This window comes from Dreissena polymorpha, chromosome 3 (assembly GCF_020536995.1).
Source record: "Dreissena polymorpha isolate Duluth1 chromosome 3, UMN_Dpol_1.0, whole genome shotgun sequence".
Classification (NCBI taxonomy): domain Eukaryota; kingdom Metazoa; phylum Mollusca; class Bivalvia; order Myida; family Dreissenidae; genus Dreissena; species Dreissena polymorpha.
This window is the reverse complement of record NC_068357.1, coordinates 139,948,693-139,971,644: the sequence shown is the minus strand read 5'-3', so window position 1 is coordinate 139,971,644 and position 22,952 is coordinate 139,948,693.

Below are 22,952 nucleotides of genomic sequence, written 5' to 3'. Positions count from 1 at the left end.
CTATTGACTCTTCCTAGTTGATTTCGCCCAAGTCCGGTTTTCATAGACAAGTATTTAATTGTTCTGTACTTCTTGGCTATTCTCCCGGCTACTATATTGTAAATTGCTGCTCTTTTATCTCTCGGTGTGTTCTTTTTTGACGCCCTAATTTCACTTACTAATACATTACTTAGCAGAATGGGACGCCTGAGTTTCTCCTTCTGTTCAGCATTCAGATTTGCGGCCTCCATGTCTCGTTCTGTCTAATCGGTGTCAATTCAACACTTGGTACATGCTTAGTACTCTCAGTACTCTTTCTGACTCTCTGCAACGCTCTTTGTGTACTTTTTAACTTCGTTTTAAGCTTGTCTCTTTCTTGCTCAAGGATTCTTACTCGGGATACTGCAGCTGATCTATCTCGTTTCCACCGTTTCAGTGCTGCCTTTTGCCGTCCTCTGTTGATCTCGTTAAAATCTAATCGAACTAGTAATCTTCCGCGTTCAGTTTCATTTCCTCCATTTCTAGTGTGGCGTTCGTCGCTTGTTTCTAATCCGGTGTCTTCCTCAATTCCCCGACTTTCATAACCACTAGTTTGGATACTGTCTTGATGTGCTCTTTCCGCCCGCTTTCTGGCATAAAACTCTCTTAAATTGGCCCGATTTCTTCTATTTCTTTCTTCTCGGTCTCTTTCTGACAACTGATGAGACGACACATAATTGCGCCGCTTTCGCTCCCTTTCCCTCTTTAAATAGTCTTCCTTGTTTTTCTCTTTCAGTCTCTCGCGATATGCTTTTTGAATTTTGGCTCGGCTTTTACCCATGGTTGTTGCTGAAAGTATAAAATTTCCGTTACCAAAATTAAATGTCCGTTACGCTATATGACCCTAAAAAACCCGTTAAAACAACTATAATGCGTTTTAGAAATTATCTCAAAACTTCAGTTGATGTATTTATTGTCGTCTGACTCCAGTTATATGAATATTTATTTTATACTGAAGACACATGTACTGATATTTGCTATGTGTATCATCGTTTCCTTAAAAGCATATGAAAACCACAATGCACGCAATTTAAAACACCTTACTCAATAAAATTGTTAAAAAAAGTTAGCTATGACATCTTTTTCACAAACTATAAAAGATGTACGCATATGCGAGTTGTTATTTAAAAAATAGAGCTAATTGAAAATAACATTTTACCAAATCTCCGTTACCAGACCATAACGGAGATTTTATTAAATGAACAACATCATTGCAGCCACTGATATGAAATACGGGTACAAATAACATGCATATACAATGGTTTAAACATATTTCTTCACAAAAAAGACGGACGTTATACGATATACTACACAACAATTAAAATATGATATATAATACATGGTATACTCACAATTGTAAAAATTCTCGCCTTCAGTGAACCTGAACTTTTCCGAATTTCCACAGTGTATTTTTCTGAGAAACTCTTATAAAATGTCTACGTAAAAGATTTCGATGACATCAGTTATTACATCATCAAATACGTCATATTAACTCTGCTTTTTTTGATTTTCGGTTTCGGATATTTTGTATCGGAGATTTAAGTTGATGACATAAGTAGAAAGAAACACAACTTGAATCTGCAAGTATGGCGGTTATTAATTTATAAATTTAAGCCTACAGCTATATGGTTGTTTTCATTGGCAAAATTAGCCATTGCTCTTTAAGTTCATCGATATTTCGCCAGTCACGGAAATTTTCCCTTGTACACGCGGAAATCATATTACTTAAAATTTGACTTAACAAAATAGAACAAACGGAAGCCTAGTTGTGTTCTATATTGCCAGTAATACAGTTGATAAATTATGCATGCCATTTTACATAAACGGTTACATTTTAAGTTGATATTGATTATATATTGGCGACGACTTTTTGCAGTAACGGCAATTTTCAGCAAAAACATTGACGTAAGCGACAAAAAATAATTGTGTAATTTTTATTAATAGAATGACAAACAACACGAACTACTTTATATGAAGTAAATTGAATATAACTGCTTCAAAGTCCAACTAAGTAATTGAAAACTTGCCGAATTTAAAGTACTATGAACGTTATTTCATTCGAGAATTCAAGTGTGGCGACAGTAACGGAAATTTAAATTTTGATATTAAGCTGGGTTCATTTTGGGTCTAAAAGCCTTAAAATCAATATTTAGCGTAAGCAACACTTGATACATGTCAATATGGTTAACTTGATGTGTTGATATTTCTTTTGATAAGACTTGTATAGTGTCTTTACAGCGGCGACGCAGTGTGCACCTAATTAATGAGAAACCGTCAAAACAGATTTTAAGTGATATAAACACAGCATTAACAATAGATAAAAGGCGTTTAGAAGTTAAAGTGTAAAGTTCACGTTTAAGAAGTAAGACCCGTGCATGTTTTATTATTTTATTTTTTGAAGATATAAATTCTAATTGATTAATTATTCTAATTAATATGCTTTGAACATACTCTTTATAATAAAGTGTATCTTAAAGTATTATTATGGGCATCTAACAGTTTATAGGTGTCTATCGCAACCGTTCTTTATTTTTGGTGTTTTCTCTTCATATACACTTATATTTGTTAATGCAGCATGAACATACTAAAACAATATACAGGAAAGAAAAAATAATGCATTTGAATATCAACCGTACTTTCGTTTGACAACTGATCATGGATATACGATTTGAACCTAAATTTAGTTTTAGTGCAGATTCGTTCATGCGACACAAAGACACATTTTTACGGATCTTTTCGGCTTACAATAGAATATCGAATATAAAATATATTTTGTATAAACAACTGGTAGCAAGATGAGTTGCAGATAATTGATCAGTAACCACATTTTAATTAACTCTTTTGACCTGTTAATTCTTTTCAACTCAATTCAACAGTGCAAAATGTCCATAATATCACTTAAAGTGACAAACAATGTTAAAACGTGCACTTTGACGATGGAAATATCATAATGCAGTTTTCTATCCAAACTTCATCTACATGCGTGTGTACATGTATAAATATAACCAATAATTATCCTTAAGTGGTATATAGTTTTTATATTGTACTTTTAACCTCATGAAATAACTATTGTAGCATTGCCATTAAGACAATGCATTTGCAAAAGAAAGGTAGAACATAATTGATACGTATTGTTTTGATTAAACGTAGAAAAACGTTCATCAAAATCACTTTTTTTTGTTGACAATTTAAGTTCATTGTACTGAAATACCCAACTATACGATGGTAATTATTGATTCCATTTAGAAGATTGCACGCAGTTAGCACTCATGTTGTCCTTACACACAAACAAAAATGATTTACGGAATTTCCCGTGTAGTTTGACCCGTTGAAGATATTGCATAAGGTGTTGTCAACTTTATATGTAACATTGGATTGATCGCATTCAATTTAAGTCAAACAAGCAAAAGATCAATTAATAAATGATTTGGTGATTCAGATGGACAATAATTTGATTTAAGTCCAACAGTCGAAGAACTATTTTTTGTCTACATCAATCGTGTTGGGTAGACTTGTTCAGATACATAGGAAATAGTCGCACAATTAATGCGTTAGTTGACGGAAAAAAGTTCGTGTGGTCCAATGTTGATTCGACAATGTATTTCCGAGGACATAAAGTATTTTCTAAACAATGAACCTGCGAAATGACACCTTGTGTTAAATACTTTGACACAGCCCGGGTTTAATGCTCGAAGCATTAAACATCAAGTAACGCAATCAATTCAACAACTGAATAGTTGAAATAATGGTTCATCGTACTGATCGTATAGTCGGTTGCTTTCATATCAGCATAATATTAGCTTGGTTCGGCGGTAACACGGAAGGTATTTTCTTATTAAAACGACACTTTTGATTGAATTTGTACTTATTTGTACAGGTGTACTTATTGCACGCGCAATAAAACACTAATATTTATATTCGCAGCTTAATGAACATGTTTAGCGCTGGAATTGTGTTGGTTCTGTTCTCTTGTCGTGATAATAACATAATATAAGTATAATGTAATCGCGTGTAATTATTTGAGAAATATAAATTTTTTTGTCGACGAAATGACAAAAACGCTATTAGTTTTGTTGTTGCAATACACATTACATACAAAGCATAATAACACCCTTGACGTATAATTTTTTGTTTTATTAACAAGCTCAAAATGCACCCGCCGGGCGTTTGATAGTAGACACGAATATCCACGTGTGAACAAAATCTCGGCAATTTAGTCACGACAAGGTCGCATTAAAGCTTGAAATCTCCCTGGGAAAACTAAACGTTTAAATGAGATATTAATTTAGCCGTTTTAATAGCACAAAATTCACGCTTGTATCATTACAAAGGAACGCGCAAATTAAATCGCATCAAAGGCGGAACATGATTAATTTCTTAATCACCCTGTCTGAAGAAAGTCCAATAGGTGAGTAAAAAGTTGATAATTAATGTTATTTTGATCGTAAAGCAAATTGTTAGATCAATCATATTTTGCTTAACCCTCTTACGCATTTTAGTTGTTGTTGAACACGTGTATGCATTTATTGGCAGGAAGTGGGTGTTTGACATTAGCGCGCGTGCTTCAACAAATTTTAATAACAATGGAAATCGAAAGATAATACACTGTGTAAGAAATATCAATATTAATAAAATTTCAAAAATAAAATAATATAAGGTGTGGGTGAAATGTATCAAACAATAAGAATAATAAATATTTTAGATAATTGTTAATATTGGCTTGTATGTGATAAAACACAGTCATACCCATTTCCAATCAAGTATGTGTGTGATGTAAAAATATAAAATAGCATCGTGCCTTTTGTCGCTTAATATATGCGTAAAATATTTTTTGGACGAGTTGAGCCGTTTCTATGAATTCATAAGCAGTAAATCATTCGTGACATTACGCCTTATTAGCACGGATAACATATGCTTATTCAGTGCCATAGGCTTTTTATAAGATAAGCAGAATGAAAACTCATGCACGACCTGATACAGTGCCTGGGAAACATTTCTGAGGGCGACGTAACAAAATGATCAGCAGTATTTCAAATAAATAACAGTATTATATGCGTTTGATTGAGTTATTGTTAACTCATAGACTGAAGAGAGTTCAATATACATGAGCAATGTTTCAAGTGGAAAAACTGTTTATAAAACATTTTGATTTCGTTGTGAATAACACGTTTAATGCATATTGGACTCAATTAGTTCTGAGACATTTAATTTACTCCGATGCATACAAATGGTGAATGAGTTATATCTGTTTTCAATTAAGTTTTTAAATCTGTTGGTTATATTAACAGTTAATCTGAATTAGATGTGCTCTGGGTATCTTCCACTTTCACACTTAACATTAATTAGAGCAACTGGTACGATAAAGCACTTTTCTGCGGACTTTGAACGACAAGACAAAATATGCATTCTGGTTGCTTAATGACCTTTGTTACACGTTATATTTCCGAACGTTGATAAAGCACGATCCTATTTGGGTACATATTATTGCGTAAGTTGAAAAACAAATGCTGCCACATAATGCAATTTGTATCCGCTAGTGAAATAATCGGCGCTGTGTTTGGAACACATTTAGCATAAACTTGGCGTGGCAGTATACTGTTATTTTTCCTTCAAACGTGCAACTGTCTTTTTACGGATCACTTTCAAAAGCGAACAACTAGAAAATGAGCGAGCGAAATGCAGTACAGTATCATGTTCCTTCCCACAATCTTGTCGATCTTTGTAAAACTGGGCGACATGAGCATTTTGTGTCAATTCTACTAATGTGTTTACGTGAATTTGGTTTCCGTGTATACGCACTTTTCCATTTGCTCTTTGAGGACGCGCATGTGCATGTTTGTCGAATATTTCCGTAATTTGCTAATTCTCAGGTGGGCAATAACTCTGAATGCAAACAGTATCTGTGTTTGCCATATTAAGTGTATCTATATTAATACACTCGATGTAAACAGCTTGTTAAAGTGTTAACAAATGGATAATTGCTGCAAAGCAACAGAGGATTTTGGCATCCGTATAGATTGCGCTTTAAGACCTTAATGTAAACTTAAAAGGAACACATCGAACAATGTACCACGACACGTGTTGCTGCAAGGATTGCCCGCTGCACAACAATTAGGTTAAGTAAAGATTTCATCGTTACTTCTGTATTCTGGTCTCATGTGTGCTAATGACGTTCGTGGTCTTTATGTGCTCAGAATAAGCAAATAATTCGAATTTATAATTTCATAAACGGAAACATTTGAATAACTTATCTAAGGACCGCACGAGCATTGCGGTCACCCGTTCAAAGTACATATGTTGTAATTGCGCGATTTATTTCCCAAGAATCTGTGAAAAGCTATACGATACGTTTGCAAGCAAAACGCAAGTACCCCCATGCACGCATATAATATACTATGGCATTTTCCTCACCAATTAATACTTGATATGTAGCTTGATTTGCTACATTTGAACTGCGATGCAAGATTATATCAGTTCTGTTGCCAACCAAACCACGCCATTTTCAACATTTCAAACTCAAAGTAAACTTCTCCGACAACTTGTGTAAAGTGAAGTACATATGAGTTCTAAACGGCAGCTTGCAACCATTGCAATACAAACAATATTTAATCACCAAAATATGCCAATTATTTATATCAATACCAAAAGTGGCATACAGAAAGCTGTGGTTTAAAAACTGGTCCATATATTACTTAATTTCATGAAATTACTTTATTTCATTGAAGTACCTCTAGTAGATGTATAAAAAGCTACAATATTGTTATAAAGTGATTTGCGGTTAATACTACAATAGCACAAAATACCTATTGTACAAAGACATACCTAATCATGGAGAAGTATTTGTTATTGCAGTCTCTGGTGGATTTTGTGTGCATCATTTGTCCGAGAATATTCTCACAAACATCTAGAATTGTCATGGAAACCAAAATGACGTCCACACGAAATATTCTTTTAAGTCGTATCACCTAAGTTTAACTTTTATAAGTATATTATGCGAACACATGTAAATATGTACGTAAATGTTTATGAAAATGTAACCCTCAATTTAACGGCTTTCAAATATGAACGATGTCAAGGTCACCAAAATCATTGTCAATATCTTTTTAATTGCTATAATGAAATGGTTTACAGAATCGGTTACCAGTATGTTCAAACATAGACCTATTCTGGAATTTAACATCATAGGGTTAACGACGTTCCTTAAAATATTAAGCAAATTAAATAACATGGAAAAATATTTACATTTATTTACGGTGACTTTTGTATGACGTTTGGTCCTATTGAAGATCTTCCGCGATTGTCTTTCCGTAATTTCTTCGCTACATCTAACACCGTGTCTTTCCCCGACGGATACTGGATATTATGCGACCGATACTGCAAAGCATCGGTGCAATTGCATTTAAAATGATAGTGCTATGATAAACAATCATTTGTTTGGTGCTCAAGCGAGCGTGTTCGGAAATTACAGCATGATTCCGACCTACACACTAAGACTAAACCTTTATAGTGCCCTTCTTTGTTGATTCCCAGTTTGATCAAATCGTAGATACGACAACGTGTCAACCTTTATAAGATGCTTTCCGAGGTCTAGTCAGCGGAATAACTGATAACGGTGACACATGGCGGCGGGTATTCTACGGAAATACTGAAGTTACCGGGATGTTCCGGTATGTGCGCTTCACCCTGGAGACCGCGAGAACATGCAGTTACAGGAATCCATTTGCTTCTATCCGTGCACCTTATCCTGAACATCGTCCTCTGTTTCCTGTGCAGTGTGTAGTGATTTTGAAAAATATTTAATTTTTGCAGGATCGAAACCTATTGGTTATGAATGTTATCGTGTATAATAATAACCCTTCGAACCAGTATGTATGGAAATTTACACTGATGTTTGGCGTTTAGTATAATTGGCTTATGAGCAAAGATGTAACACACAGAAGCGCCGATTAGTTGAGACTATTGGGTTTTCATGCTTATCCTGTTTCTAAACAACGATGTCGCATTCATTCCCCCTGGTCCTAGTTGAGTTGACATTATCATAGCTTTTTTGACCAGGACCCTTTATATAGTGCCAACAATGTGTTATGCAGCACTCTCGATAACTAACCTCTGCATACACTCGATTCACGGAGCCCGGATCCTAAAGTGTTGTGTTTTAGTCCTTGTGTCAGAACACAACTAGGTAAAGTTTACTTTTAGCATTTTTCGTATTGAGCAATTGAAGACTGCAATCGCTACCATGTTCATCGCCTAAAGTTTAGAAAAACCAGATAACTGATGAGATGTCGAAGATACGCGTCCCTTTTTACATGTTTTTTTTCCTGTATGATGATCTAAAAAAGCTATATTAAATAATGTTCAATGATTTTATCCGCTTCAAATTTCCTCTATCCCTTATCTCTGCCCGTGAATGTCGTTAAATACTAATATACTTCATTTAAAGTGCTATTATGGGCATCTAACATTATATAGGTGTCTATCGCAACCGTTGTTTATTTGTGGTGTTTTCACTTTATATACACTTATATTTGTTAATGCAGCATCAATATACTAAAACAATATCCCGGAAAGAGAAACATAATGCATTCGAATATCAACCGTACTTTCATTTGACAACTGATCATGCATGTACGATGTGAACCTAAATTTAGTTTTAGTGCACATTCGTTCATACGACACAAAGACACAATTTTGTTTTACGGATCATTTCGATTTACAGGACTGGGTGAGTCACGTAAGAATATCGAATATAAAATATTTAAGAAATAGCAAACCCCATTGAGGTCCCTATGGCATTATAGTGACCAGCCAGGCAGCCACAAACCTATATGGACCGAAGCCGTAGGCTGAGGTCCATATACAGTTTTTGGCTGCCTGGCTGGTCACTAAAATGCCATTGGAACCGAAGTGGAGTTTACTATTTCTTATATTACACCGAAGAGTGTCCCCTGTATCATTGTCCAGTGTTGTACCGGCTTTCCGTACTTTTATTTTTCATGCAACTGAATGCGCAAACGATGACGTATATCGTGTGACGTAGTTTCTCTGACGAAACATTCCAGTTGGAGCGAAATTCTCTGGATGTTAAGGATATATCGGACGTGGTGTTTTTTAACAGTTAGTTGTTTGTGTAAGGCATCGAACGAATGCCAAACGTATTTCGGATTGTGTGTTTATCATGCATAATGTTAACTTCGAAAGGAATACAATAAAATAGTGGGATTTAAAATAAGTTTCGATACGGGGATGAAAGGATAGAAAATGGAAGTGAATATCGTTTTGACTTTATTGTTATAAACATTGGATGTTAACGTTGGCATTGAGGTCAGCGTGTCGTTTATTCTAAATTAAGTTTTTTTTTACTCTTGTTAATGCTGAATTAGTTTTAATGCTGTTTAATAAAACGATTCAACACAGTGCACATTTAGTGGTGTGTAACCCCGAACGGTCCATATACAAAAAATAGTGACCGGTCCATATACTATAAGATTCCTCTATCGCATTTTACAGACTGAAACCGGTCATATAGATATAGAAGGACCAATATCTCTGAGGTGTAATATATATTTTTTATAAACAACTGGTAGCAAGATGAGTTGCAGATAATTGGTCAGTAACCACATTTTAACTAACTATTTTGACCTGTTAATACTTTTCAGCTCAATTCAACAGTGAAAAATGCGCATAATATCACTTTAATTTTGAATATTTCTCGGGAACGTCATGACCTACTGATTATATTTATATTTGCAGATGTTAAGCTTTATCTTCAAAAAGGATGACATTTTAGCAAAAAAAAAAATGGTTTCCTTAATAATAATATATTAATTTTAGTATATCCTTAAGAAATAATATTTTTCTATCATGGTTTGTTGTCGAATAACCCACTGTAAGGAGTATAGATGCGTAGGAATTAAATCACGAGTGCGAAGCACGAGTGACTTGATAACACGCATCTATACAACTTACTGTGGGTTATTCGACAACAAACCATCATAGAAAAATATTATTTCGATTCTAACACGATTCTGATTGATTTAGTTCAAGCTTTAGGACGTGAACTATATTTTTCAATACTCCGCCCTTCTTAGTACAAAGTTCACTATTTATTGACGTCATTGAATTGTACAAACATATGACGTCGTTTTCATTCATAAATATTTTGCAAATGACGTCACTTTCATTGAAAACAACAATCGTAGAAACTAAATGACGTCACGTTTATTGATGCTACTGAAAAGCTGACATGCTATAAATGTTTTCTGAATTACGTTTCCTAACAAATTACATTCTTTGTAGGCGTGGTTATGCCACTTATCACCAAATATACAATTTGTTGTTTCATTACATTTATAAACATGCTACATTTATTACATTTCTTTTAGAGCGGGTTTTAGCACGTGCAGTTTACTGCAATATTTTCTTTATTTATTCGGAACTATTTTCGAAACATTAAGCTCCGCCCATAAGTTATTGCACAATAACCCACACTTGATTTCCTTCTTTGTCTATGGAAAACAAGTCGCGTGTCGTGTTAGAATAATCAATATGCTGGTACCGATGCCTTTCAGAGGCCAAACCCAATGCCCGCAAAACATACTCCGCCTTATATGCACGAATTGAGACTGGGCGATAACTAATTGGGCTTCAACGATTATGAAAAGGTTCCCAGTAACGTTTGAATTTACATACTTGTGTTTTGTTTTGCGTTGGATGTGTATATACATTGCAAATAAGATCAGATCGTTAACAAAACCATTGAAACAGAATAATGTCAAAGCTTTGCAAATAATCCCAATAGCGTAGAATGAGGCTGTAAATAGTGGGAGTTAAGTAAATGATGTGTCCGCTTTCTATATAGTATGGCGGAGTAAATGTATGACATTTACGACATCGCAAGGGTATGAAACTGTATAATGCCTGCTCCAGCAGCTGGAGTTTCACTTCTTTATACTGCTACTATTTTTTGTTAAACGCCATCATATGTATTTCATTACGTTTTCTTCAATTAAATACATGTTCCCGATGTTTGCAACACTGCACGGTCGCCGTACGGATTCTAGAATTATACATTCGATTAAGTGACACGAACATCTAAGAGCCATTGTAAAAACGCATTGTTGAAGTGTCACCAGAAATGCGTCACATGTAAACTATTCCAGAATATCTTTGTCGCACCATTTGATGTATGTAACAGAACTTCATATATAAAAAAGTGCTACAGTGATATCTATTATAACCGAAACAATTTGAATTTTAAGGTTACAACCTCGGTCAATCGAGATTTGTATTTACTTTTCATTCGGTAACCAAATACTATTTCAATACGCCTATGTGAACTGAAATAATATTTATAAAGGGAACAAGGCCATGACCCGGACTTTAATTATGCATGGCATAGTCTTTTGATTGAACCAATACAATTAATACCGACGTGATACAACTTTGAAATAACGAAATTACACCGTAGTTACCACCACGGAGCTAAGAGCAGAAACCTTTATTGCTAACAACAAGACATTTTGTCAGGAGGTGAAATGGTCAAGTTTGCAAAATTGCTCAATGAAAACATGTTGATAAATACATACAAAACATTTCGTGAAACAAGAGATTAGTTCTTCAATATTTAGCTATTCATACAGTACAGTACGACAGTAATATGTACATGAATTTGAAAATGTCACCTGTACAATGACGTCCACTAAGGCATTCGGTAAGTGTGAGTTCCATCTTTATCTTTAAGAATATCCCTACGTTCACCACAAAAGACAAGCAGCTGATAACATAAGAATAACGCGTTTACCATATAACAGACTCAAACGCTTAAAGTAACATTACTATTCAAAATCAACGAAAATTTCGTACAACTATTCGTAAAATAAACTTAACCAATTAAAAATCAGTGTCCATTATGGCAATTGCAGAAATTTCAACGTCACATGTGGTCTGGTAAAATAGATGTTTGTAGATACAAAATGCTCGTTTTAATTATTGTTTTGCATATCTATTCATACGACACATGAACACTAAAATGGTGTTCCTGTGTCGTATGAATAGATATATTCGCGGGAATTAATTGTGGCCACAAACAAATAAAAACGAGCATTTTTTATCTACAAAAATCTATGTAATCATACCATATCTAGAGTTGAAATTTTGGCTATTGCTATACGGAACACTGATTGTTAAGGTGTTAACTTTATTTTACGAAATACTTAACGAAATGTTCGTTGATTTTGAGCGTTATAGAGACTTTAACAGACTCAAACGTTTAAATGGTCCTATTAAAATGTTAGTTAGCGTTCGGACTTTCCGGCGCATTGATAGACTGTTACCAAAGCATTATCAACTTAATTTAAACATTGAAGCTCACAACGTGACTAAAGAAACGTTTAATAAGTAACAATAGGCAATACGTATACATCAAGGCAATATAGTTCTGATAGGTTGAAATGCAAGATGATAATGGTGGTACAATAACGAAAAGGGATGATGTCACTTTTACTTCTTTCATTTGAGCTTTTATTACATAATGTATACTATATGTTTAGCTATTTTCTCTTCAACGGTTCTTGTTAATTTAAACGCAAATTTTTGCATTATGTGTTACAATACTGTTTTATTGAATTAAAGTAAAATTACTTGAATGGTAAACAGTAATCTGTAAGACGCCTTAAATTCCTTGCTGGTCCCGATTAAAAAATAAACATGGTGCAATAATTACGGGCTTAAGTCACTTATTTACGATTACTGGTTTGAAGTTGATAGTGTTATAAAATAGTTCTTATAAGATGTTTACGTACGTTTTTTATTACGCTGCCAAAGTTGTCTGTGTCTTGATGCATTTAGTAATTTCTAAGCGAGTAGTTTCTTAGTGCGATTAAAACTCGTTTGGTGGAAACCGCGTTTTACATACCTACACACTTCCGCTTCCGGTTTACATACCTACACACTTCCGCTTCCGGTTTACATACCTACACACTTCCGCTTCCGGTTTACATACCTACACACTTCCGCTTACGTTTTACATACCTACACACTTCCGCTTCCGGTTTACATACCTACACACTTCCGCTTACGTTTTACATACCTACACACTTCCGCTTCCGGTGTTGTCAGACGCAAACGTTTGTTTCAGTGCAAAATAATCTAGTTATAAAGTGATTTATATGTGTGAAATATCATATATATCTGGATATATCAAAATAACGAGTGAGTCTCAACATGAATTAAATGAATTGTGCTAATAACATATAACTCGTTGAATAAAACATAGTTTTGTTGTTTTTTCTTTGTGTTGGACAATATAAGGTGGATTATTCAGGACGTTATCTCGCGCCAAATAAACGGATTAACGGATTGACAACTGCTCACTATCTCTTGTCCACCGGATCGTCACGCATGAATGCAACGCATGTTTATACTACTGCTGCAACATTGGATAAACGCAAACCGTTACTGTTAGACGAAAGCCGTGATCAATTAATTTCGTACACATGGGAGGAAATAAAAAGCGCGAAAAATCACAGAAACGAAAGAAAAGTAGTACTACGGACCAGAATGAAAAGGGATTAAAGCAGCAGCGTCAAGGCTCCAATACAAAAGACGATGTTACTGTAAGTGATATTCTATCCCAAACACACTCTGTTCTTTACCCATCAGATAGTGATAATAACCTGCCTGTATTCGATTCAGAAGTAACGTTGCACACATCAAATACAATGTCCGAATCTTCTGCCGAAAATGAAAATTTTGAAAAATACGTACGAGAACAATTCAATTTTCTCAGGATATCGGTCTCGAACGTTCTTGAAAAACAAAACATTATAACAAAGCGCCTTGATGAATATGAGGTCAGAATGGAGCGCAATGAAAGCATGTGTAAAGAACAAAGCAAATCTTTAGATTTTGCCCACAAGGACATTAAGACTAAAAATACAAAAATGAGTGCACAGTGTGAATCCCTACAAAAATCATTGAATGATGCAAATAAAATAATCGAGAATCTTCAACGGCGACAATTAGACTTTGAGCGCCAAGCCATTAAAAACAATCTTAGGCTGGTAGGTTACCACGAACAGGAAGGCGAACATGCGGAAAAAGCTGTGAACAAAGTCTAATCGATATTAGAAACTGACTTTAAACGATCATATATTGTAGTGGAAAATGCGTACAGATTAGGAAAAAAAAACAATCTGGAAAAGTGAGACAAATAGTGTTTAGAGTAAGATCATTTAATCATAAACTTGCAATTTTCAGCTCAAAGAAAACAGCTCTAGACGAACGCAATTATTACATAACGGACGATTTAACTGAATTCGACCGTGAACACAAATCGCAACTGAAATCGATAATCGACCAGGCAATGCGAGAAAAGAAAAACGTAAAATATCGTAACGGTTAGCTTTTCATTGACGGTCAGCGCTACAGGGGACCGATACCAGCAAAATCTCAAAGCACGGGCCCAGCGTCACGAATCGAACAAAGTGACTAGGAGGAATCCCAGCTATATTCTGACATTAATATTCTGACATGGAACATTAACGGATGGACTAACAAAAACTGCTTACCGAGAAAGGAAATACTATACAAATTGAATGTGGATATAATATGCCTGACAAAGCTAAGAAAAAATGAAGTACTTCATTTAGAAAATTACACGACTTACTTATTCAACCGAGAATCAGTGAAACAAAAAGCTACATGTGGCTCGGGTGGTGTTGCTATACTCTTGAAGGATACCTTTATGAATGATTACTATGTGACGTGTTTAGACAAGTCTTTTGAAGGTATTCTCAGTTTAAAACTAATAGATAAAATATCGTCCATTGAAACCATCGTAACTGTGTGCTACTTACCACCGGAAGGTTCAGAGCGGGGCCAACATGTTGATGAATTTTTGACCACCTTACAAGCCTTGTATATCTAAATTCTACTGCAGATTGTTTTGTGTTCAGTGGAGATATTTATAGCAGAATCTCGGACTTAAACGACACTATTAGTAACGTAGACAACATACCCCAAAGAAAAGCAAGTGATTTCACAAAAAATAAACATGGCGAATCATTTCTGGAATTCCTATGCGAGACAAAACTATTTGTACTAAATGGTCCACTTTTTAATTATTAACACACGTTATTCATCTATACTATCCATGTTTATACTTTAAACAATTTAACTCTTTTTTTTCGTGATCTTTACACTATTTTGCACTATTTTGATGTAATTTTTAACTACACCGATAACATGTCAACTCGGTGACTCGTAAGCCATTTAAATGGCTGGGTAGTACAATGTTTACGTAAATATTTTTGCTTATTATAATATTGATCGTATTATTGCTGTAAATACCAATTATTATTTATGTACTATGCGTCACTCTAATAAAATATACAACATACATACCTGCGATTAGAAAACTTGTATGGAATGACAGGCTATGAGAAGGGTATCGAACTAAAAAATAATCGGGCCCCTTTAATATTAGCTCGGGTATAGACACTAAGCAAAAACACATAAGGGCCTTGATTACACTGTATCTCTCTCCTGAATTATCACTGTGACACTAACGTGATTGTGTTAGTGTGATTTTGAAAGTTTTTAATTTGTAAAATAGTTGCCGACAGACGACCTACGACGGATGCCGATCAGCTTATCACCACAATAGCTCGACAGTTTTTGCTTAGGTAAGCGCATTATGAGTCTGCATTAAGGGAGGAAGGAAACGAAACAAGGGTTTGTTGTCTTCTTCGTGGTCATATTTGCCTTATTTTATGCGCATTCGTGGAATATCAAGATATAAAAAAATGCCATGCCACAAGACATATTAATAAGCAAATCACGTGTCTTCCCCACCGACTGTCGCTGTTGCAATCTTGCTCACAGTTGTTTTACGTTGACGCTGACTCAACTTTATATGTTGTATTTGAGATTGTGTATGTTGCTGATTTTAATAGCGGATAAACCATTACACGAACTCGCTCCCTTTTAATTATCTGATATCGCTATCGATATTTTTGACGATACATTAAATATGTTACTGTACCTGTATTGCTTGAAATTTGCCTTTTACCCACTGTTAGTCACTCCTCCGAAACGTAGGCTTTGTTAATCATATTACGGCGTATTGGTAATATTTCGCTTATCATCGGCGTGACGCATTCCATTTCAGGACCGTTCGTACAAGCGTCGTGGGTGCGGTTGGATGATGGTGCGATGGTTGCTTTGAAGTTTGAACGGGGGGGGGGGCATGTTAGTATTTAGCAAAAGTTAAATGTTCTTTAAGTCAACTTTAATTTATACCGATATAAGACGTTGAATAAACGTTGATTATCCTGCTTTTGCACGTATTATTTAACCAAATATTTTAATAAGATTTAATCGCTTAGGTTAAGCGCTCTTACGGTCAATTGGAGATTAGATCATGGCTAAAAGTGACTTATCCCACTCTTCAACGTATTATTTCAACATAGCATTGCAATCATTTTGAAATATAACGATTAGCTTAATATTTATGCGTGTATGTATAATAGGCAAACCTGTTTGTGCTAGCATTATCAATATACTGAATTAAAACAGCGGGTTAGAATAAAGTATTCAAATTATTTTCATAAATTAAAAGTCATGATACTTAATTATTGTTAACCTCCTATGAATGCCAATTGTTCACTTCAAATTATTGTTGCATTTTTTGTAAAAAAATGTGTAAGGCTATCTCGTTAATTTGAAATAATATGGAAACAAATATAATTTTTGTTTTAATTTTAGGTACTGTAATTAATGTCAAAATGAAACTTAAATCGACCATCATATTTGACCAAAACTAATAAACATATAATTCAAGATCAACAATTACTTATCAAGAGAGAGCGTTATTGTTCAAATCATCATTTAAAATGCGTCGTATGTAACGATTTATAATACAAAACTAACAGCGAGAAATTATGCTCATATTTATTTATATAAATGCATACGGTTGAGTGATTCATAATATCAGTTGATCTTAATATAATAATAATAAATGTGTCACACACGGATTTTTGTGGCCAAACATCTGACCGCTGACCACTAATCTTGGATGACCACTGCGGTCAACTGGTTAATTGGTTGGTGATTACTCAACACTTTGAATGGTGGGCCATTCGTTAGTATTAGTTGAACATAACCGTGAAACAGTCATATTCGCTTGTCGTTTGTCGTTATCGCCAGCAATCGATTTGTATAACTATTGTTGTTTCATGCGGAAGAAATTATAGCTGTACGATTCAATATTTTGTTAAGGAATTTTTCTTTGCCTTAACCTGTTTGTACCTTAGAGCAACACCTTCAGGAGTCAAACAAATTATGAACTTAAACAAACGTGTTGAAGTCATTTTCGTACGTTGATTTTAATCATACAAATATGCTTAGTTTTATTTTATATTGGTAAGATATTTGCATATACTAATGTGTAATTTAAATTGGAACGTTAACAAAATGAGTGAATCTACGATTATTTGTTTTAAAAACATAATAACATCATAATACATTTTCGTTAAACTTTGCAACATGTGCGAATATCTAAGGTTAGTTTCAAGGGTGGTTGAAAAAAAATACCTTTGCTGTTTCGGTAACACAAAAACGTGCTAGTTGGACTTTTATATTGTCAAAGCACGACATTGCAACCAAAAACGTCTACACGAGGACAAAAGAACGCCTGCGTCAATTACATTTAGCTTACCATGTATCACGAAAGGTGTCTGAACAAGATACGAAAGGGAGACATATGTTCCAAATTAAGTACACCAATTGCTAAACAAATGACTATACTCAAAAGCAGAATGTTATAGTTTTAGTCTAAGAGGATTGTGGGAACGGCAAACAAGGTTGGACTCTTTTCTTAAACATTTAGAAAATAATTCTCTGCAATTCATACCGTTATATTTCGTTGTATGTATGCATTTGTTCTTTTTATTCGACGTGTGATTATAAAAATACAGTAAAATCGTAAAGATAAAATAAATAACAAAATTAATCCACCGAGTCAACACTTAACATGTGACTAACTGTATACCATATAATATCGTAAAACAGTATAACAAACTGCACTCATTCATAAGAACAATGAGTCGAGAAAAATCATCTTGATCATTACTGTCATTAGTCAATCTTCACCTGTCAATTCGCAATCGTTATCTCCAATTTTGCCGAAAACAGATTCAATAATATTCAGACACTCCATTGGCACGTTCGACGAGCAATAAATTTCGTTAATAATTTTGTGTCATACTAGGACATTTGTTGTCAGTTACGGAATAACCATACGCGGATCAACAAAAATGAATCACTCTCATATTCCTTGTGTAAGCAACTTTAATATATTAATCCAGTTATCGGTATATCTTTTATGTTTATCTTGGGTGACCATTGTTAGAAGTTTTGCTGTGGCCGTCAATCAAAATGTTGACCTTTGCTATTTCGGTTACACAAATACAAATGCGTACAAGTTGGAATTTAAATTATGTCAAAGAAAGACATTTCAGGCATAAAACGTTTGCATATGGATCAACGTGCGTCTGCGTAAATGACATATGAGTTACCATGTGCCATGATAAATGTCTGAAAAGGAGATACAATTAAGGGTAGGCATCTGTTCCAAAGCCCAGTTTCATAAACATTTTGGTTATTCATGTGTTTAATACACATCGATATTTACACAGTTTTTATAAAACCTGTTTGCAAACCATGACATGACAAGATATATATGGAACACTCTTAACAAATATATTCCTATTATGAAGACTATTATTGTTCCAACTGTTTTACCCTATATTTGTATACATCGTGCCACTAGTTATCAGATTTTGTTTAAATTAGAATGATTTTAAATTGAACCACTTTAAAGTTTATATTTTTTCTTTCTTTAAAGGGACCTATTCACACATTTTTGCATTTATTGAAGTTTGTCGATAAAGGCTTTATATTGATACATGTAAACACTTAAAAAGCTCCAGTAAAAAAATAAAATTAAAAGTCAATTAAAAAAAGGAGTAACTCTCAACTGCGCTCGACACACTGACCCCCTGAAGTAAGAGTCTACGTCCGTAAACTCTTGCCACATTAATAGCGTTGCTGTTTTTCGAATAACACTAATTTAGTTGATATGGCTGTTTTACTAGTACTGCATTTATGGGATATATATATATATATATATATATATATATATATATATATATATATATATATATATATATATAACAATTAGCTTTTGAAAACAAAACACAATTTCAAATACAGTTTTCATGTCTTTATTTAAAAAAGCTTTTTCAGACAGAATATTGTTCAATATTTATGTGACAAAACAGTGCGTTCTAATATAAATCAAGTAATGAACAATACTTAAGTTATAATACATGTAATAAAACATGCAAAAGATTAATCAATGTTTAATAATCTTTAGAATGTAAGTATTGCATGTATGAGAAATTAAAAAAAATATTGCTAAAACTAGTTTTTCTATCTACCTACACTCCTTTATAAAGCGTGGGTTGGAGGAGGGAAACATATTTTAATTATTAAACCTTTGGTTCCAACACGTAAATAAAATTCTTATTAGACTAACAAAAGTTATATGTTGCCAGGACTCGTATCGTAATCATGTTGTTTTCGATGGCATTTGAAATAAAGGTAGATCTAACAGAAATAATATTTGCATTGCAATTTATTACAACGTATATGTGCGTCATTTCTTTAAGCAACCAATATATGTAGCGTGTCTTTTTACTTTGAACGTGGGCTATATGTATATACAAAAGCACAGTATTTTTCAATGAATGAATTTCGGCCTTCTTGTTATACATGTCATATGTAATAACATAATTGCCAAAATAAATTGTTTGAAACCTTTCCAGATGCAATTTCAAACACTTTTTTTGCAATAAGAACACCATACAAACACACAAAATAGAAAAACCAAGCACCCCATTAAATAAAATAATGAAGCCATTTTATGCATTGTCTATCTTCTTGTTCAAAAACTCGCCCGGGATTCTTAATGGAAATATAATTCTCAAAATTTGTCCGTGAAATGACAAGGTAATTGTGTAATCAGCACGAATAAAAGCTTGTTCGTTTACATCTAAGGATAATAGTTTTGTTTTTGCGATATATTTTGACACGATTGTGACACTATTTACTAGTATATTGGCACGGTGTAAGGTATTGACGTTATTCAATTGGCCTTGTGAAATGTGCACTGCAAACTTATTGTTATGATAACAACGGTTATATTGTAGTGTGCATGTTTGACAAAATTTGCTTAAAAGGAACGTGTTAGCATATTTGAAGAAATTTATTAAAAAATGTAAAATGTTTCAACAGAGGGGGTAATAACGTGATAGTCAACAATATGTAAGTCAGTAATTACTTAGTGGGATAACCTGCTTACAGCTCCTCTAAGAAAATTCGCGGCGAGTAAAGTCGAGATATTAAGCGAATTGTAATACGAAATAAACGCGTATCACTCTCTAACTGATGTGGTTGGAGAATGAGCGTCATTTTCAAAATTAACAAAAGTGCTAAATGGTACAACACGACGGAAAATACCTGTCTCGGGGGAGGCGGAAAACGACAACGGGCAAGGCATGGTATGGTATTGCGCAAGGGGGGGTTAGAGGGTTAGGGTTAGTATTAGGAGTCGGGTTAGGGTTTGGGTTAGCCTAAACCCAACCCTAACACTAACCCGACCCCTAACCCTATCCCTAACCTTTTTTTGGGATTATCACCCCTGACCATGCCTCGCCCGTTGTAGTTTTCCGCCTCCCGTCTCGGCATGGACGTTGCCATCTTGACTATCACGTTATTACCCCCTCTGTTCAACGTGTACACTGTAGTCAAATCCTGGAAGGGTAACTGACGCTTTTGCAAAATAATCTACGAAAAGCGTTACGCGCGCTTTACTCCCCGTTCACACATAGACGCCGCTTCACTTACGATCTAAGTGTGGCCGAAAACGTGGCCGATCATGACAAATCGCAGGAAAAACGTAGTTGAGTCTTCATAAGCGCAGTATGATCGCGGTAGAGTCTTCATGATCGAAGAGCTCTACGCTCTCGCCACGCTTATTTTGAACATGCTTAAAACAAGCGTAACGGGATCGTGGCCAACAAAAATCGGTGTAGAGTCGTAAAAAGAGCGTAGTAGAAGCGCCGTAATCGTACAGGCAGCGCGGAAGCATCGTGGAGAGATCTTCATGATCGTAGTAAAAGCGCAGTAAACGCTCTGAGTAGCGTCGTAGTATGCTCTTGAATGTCGCGGCAGTAAACGCAGTAAGCGTTTGACGTAGGGGCATCGTAGAACGGTCGAAATGAAGACCATAATTTTCCAAATTGCTCGATTAAGACTCCGATCGGCCTCGATCCTTTTTTCAGATCGTGGCTTGATCGGGATGATCGTCGTAAAGTCGCAGCTATGAGTGAACGGGGGGTTATAATTTTGACGATTTCGATAGATGATTATCAATTATTATATACGATCTTACAATTATAAAGCAATTATTGTGTTATTTTGCATAGTTAAATATTTTGAACACAATCTATTTGAATCCATGGCTTTTTTTTTAATTTTCATTTTGCCAAACTGTGAACAAGTCCCTAAAAACCACGTTCATTTATTGCGTGATTTTTTTTGTTGAACAAGGCGAACGGTGTGTGACCTCTATCTATAATTTATGGAATATGCATATTTTTAGATCATATAACATTAACATTTCCCCGAGGCACTGATATTGTCAATTACAAATGGTCCACTAATTGAAGTGTCTCAAAAGGTTCGGGCGAAAGTCAATAAAAATTATATTTTCCAATGGGTTACCGGCGACAATAGAAGTTACAAATCAACACAGGGCGAACTGCGGGTACAATCATTTTAAATGTACATATTTAATACGATATTCTAACAGAAATTACATAACCACCTAAGTGTACATAACCTGTTTGATAATTCGTTCGTTTGTTAGATTTCAGCATATATAAGGTCTTATCGCTTTGGTGAGTTAACTTATCCATATGTTCCTGGGCGAAATCGGGTAGTCAAGTGCTCTTACGATTGAGCTCACCTGGGCCGGCTATGTGCTCATACCTACTTTTGAAAATCATCATGAAACTATTTCCATACAATCAACAAACATGCGTATTGAACTTAAATTAACAAACAATATTGGGCAACAGAAATAAAAACATTTACCCATGCCCATGGGCATGTGAAATCATGTCCGTACATATAACATTATGAAATTAATAACGTAAACAACGAAATAAAGGTAGGGTATGATGTACAGGTGTTATTAACGATCATGTCATTTTTGTATATATCTGCTGAAACGTAATTTTAATAACCCACAAACATTGTATTGTAATAGAAAGCTTTTACAAAAAGTAGTACAGAAAAATACACGCCGATTATCTTTTTAAAGATATTTCTTGTTAGATTTGATCGAGAATGTAACCCCTCTCCCAGTTTTGTACCCAACTTTTTTTCGTACCCAATTTTTTTTCGTACCCAAATTTGTTTTCGTACCAAAAATGTTCGTACCCACATACACACTTGTGGTGATATAGATATACTTAAAGTCACTATAACGCTCAAAATCAACGAAAATTTCGTTAAGTTTTTCGTAAAATAAAGTTAACACCTTAACAATCAGTGTTCCTTATAGCAATAGCCAAAATTTCAACGCTAGATGTGATATGATTACTTAGATTTTTGTAGATCATCCGGCGTGCCTTGAATCTCATCCGTTAGACCACGGTGGCTGCTGTATAAATGAATACAATTACAAATGTATAAACAAAACATATTCACATATACGGAGATTGAAATCCTCGACTCGAGGACGTTTTATTTTAGAAACTGAATTCCATGTCAGGTTGTATTGCTTCTGCATGTTACATGGGTCA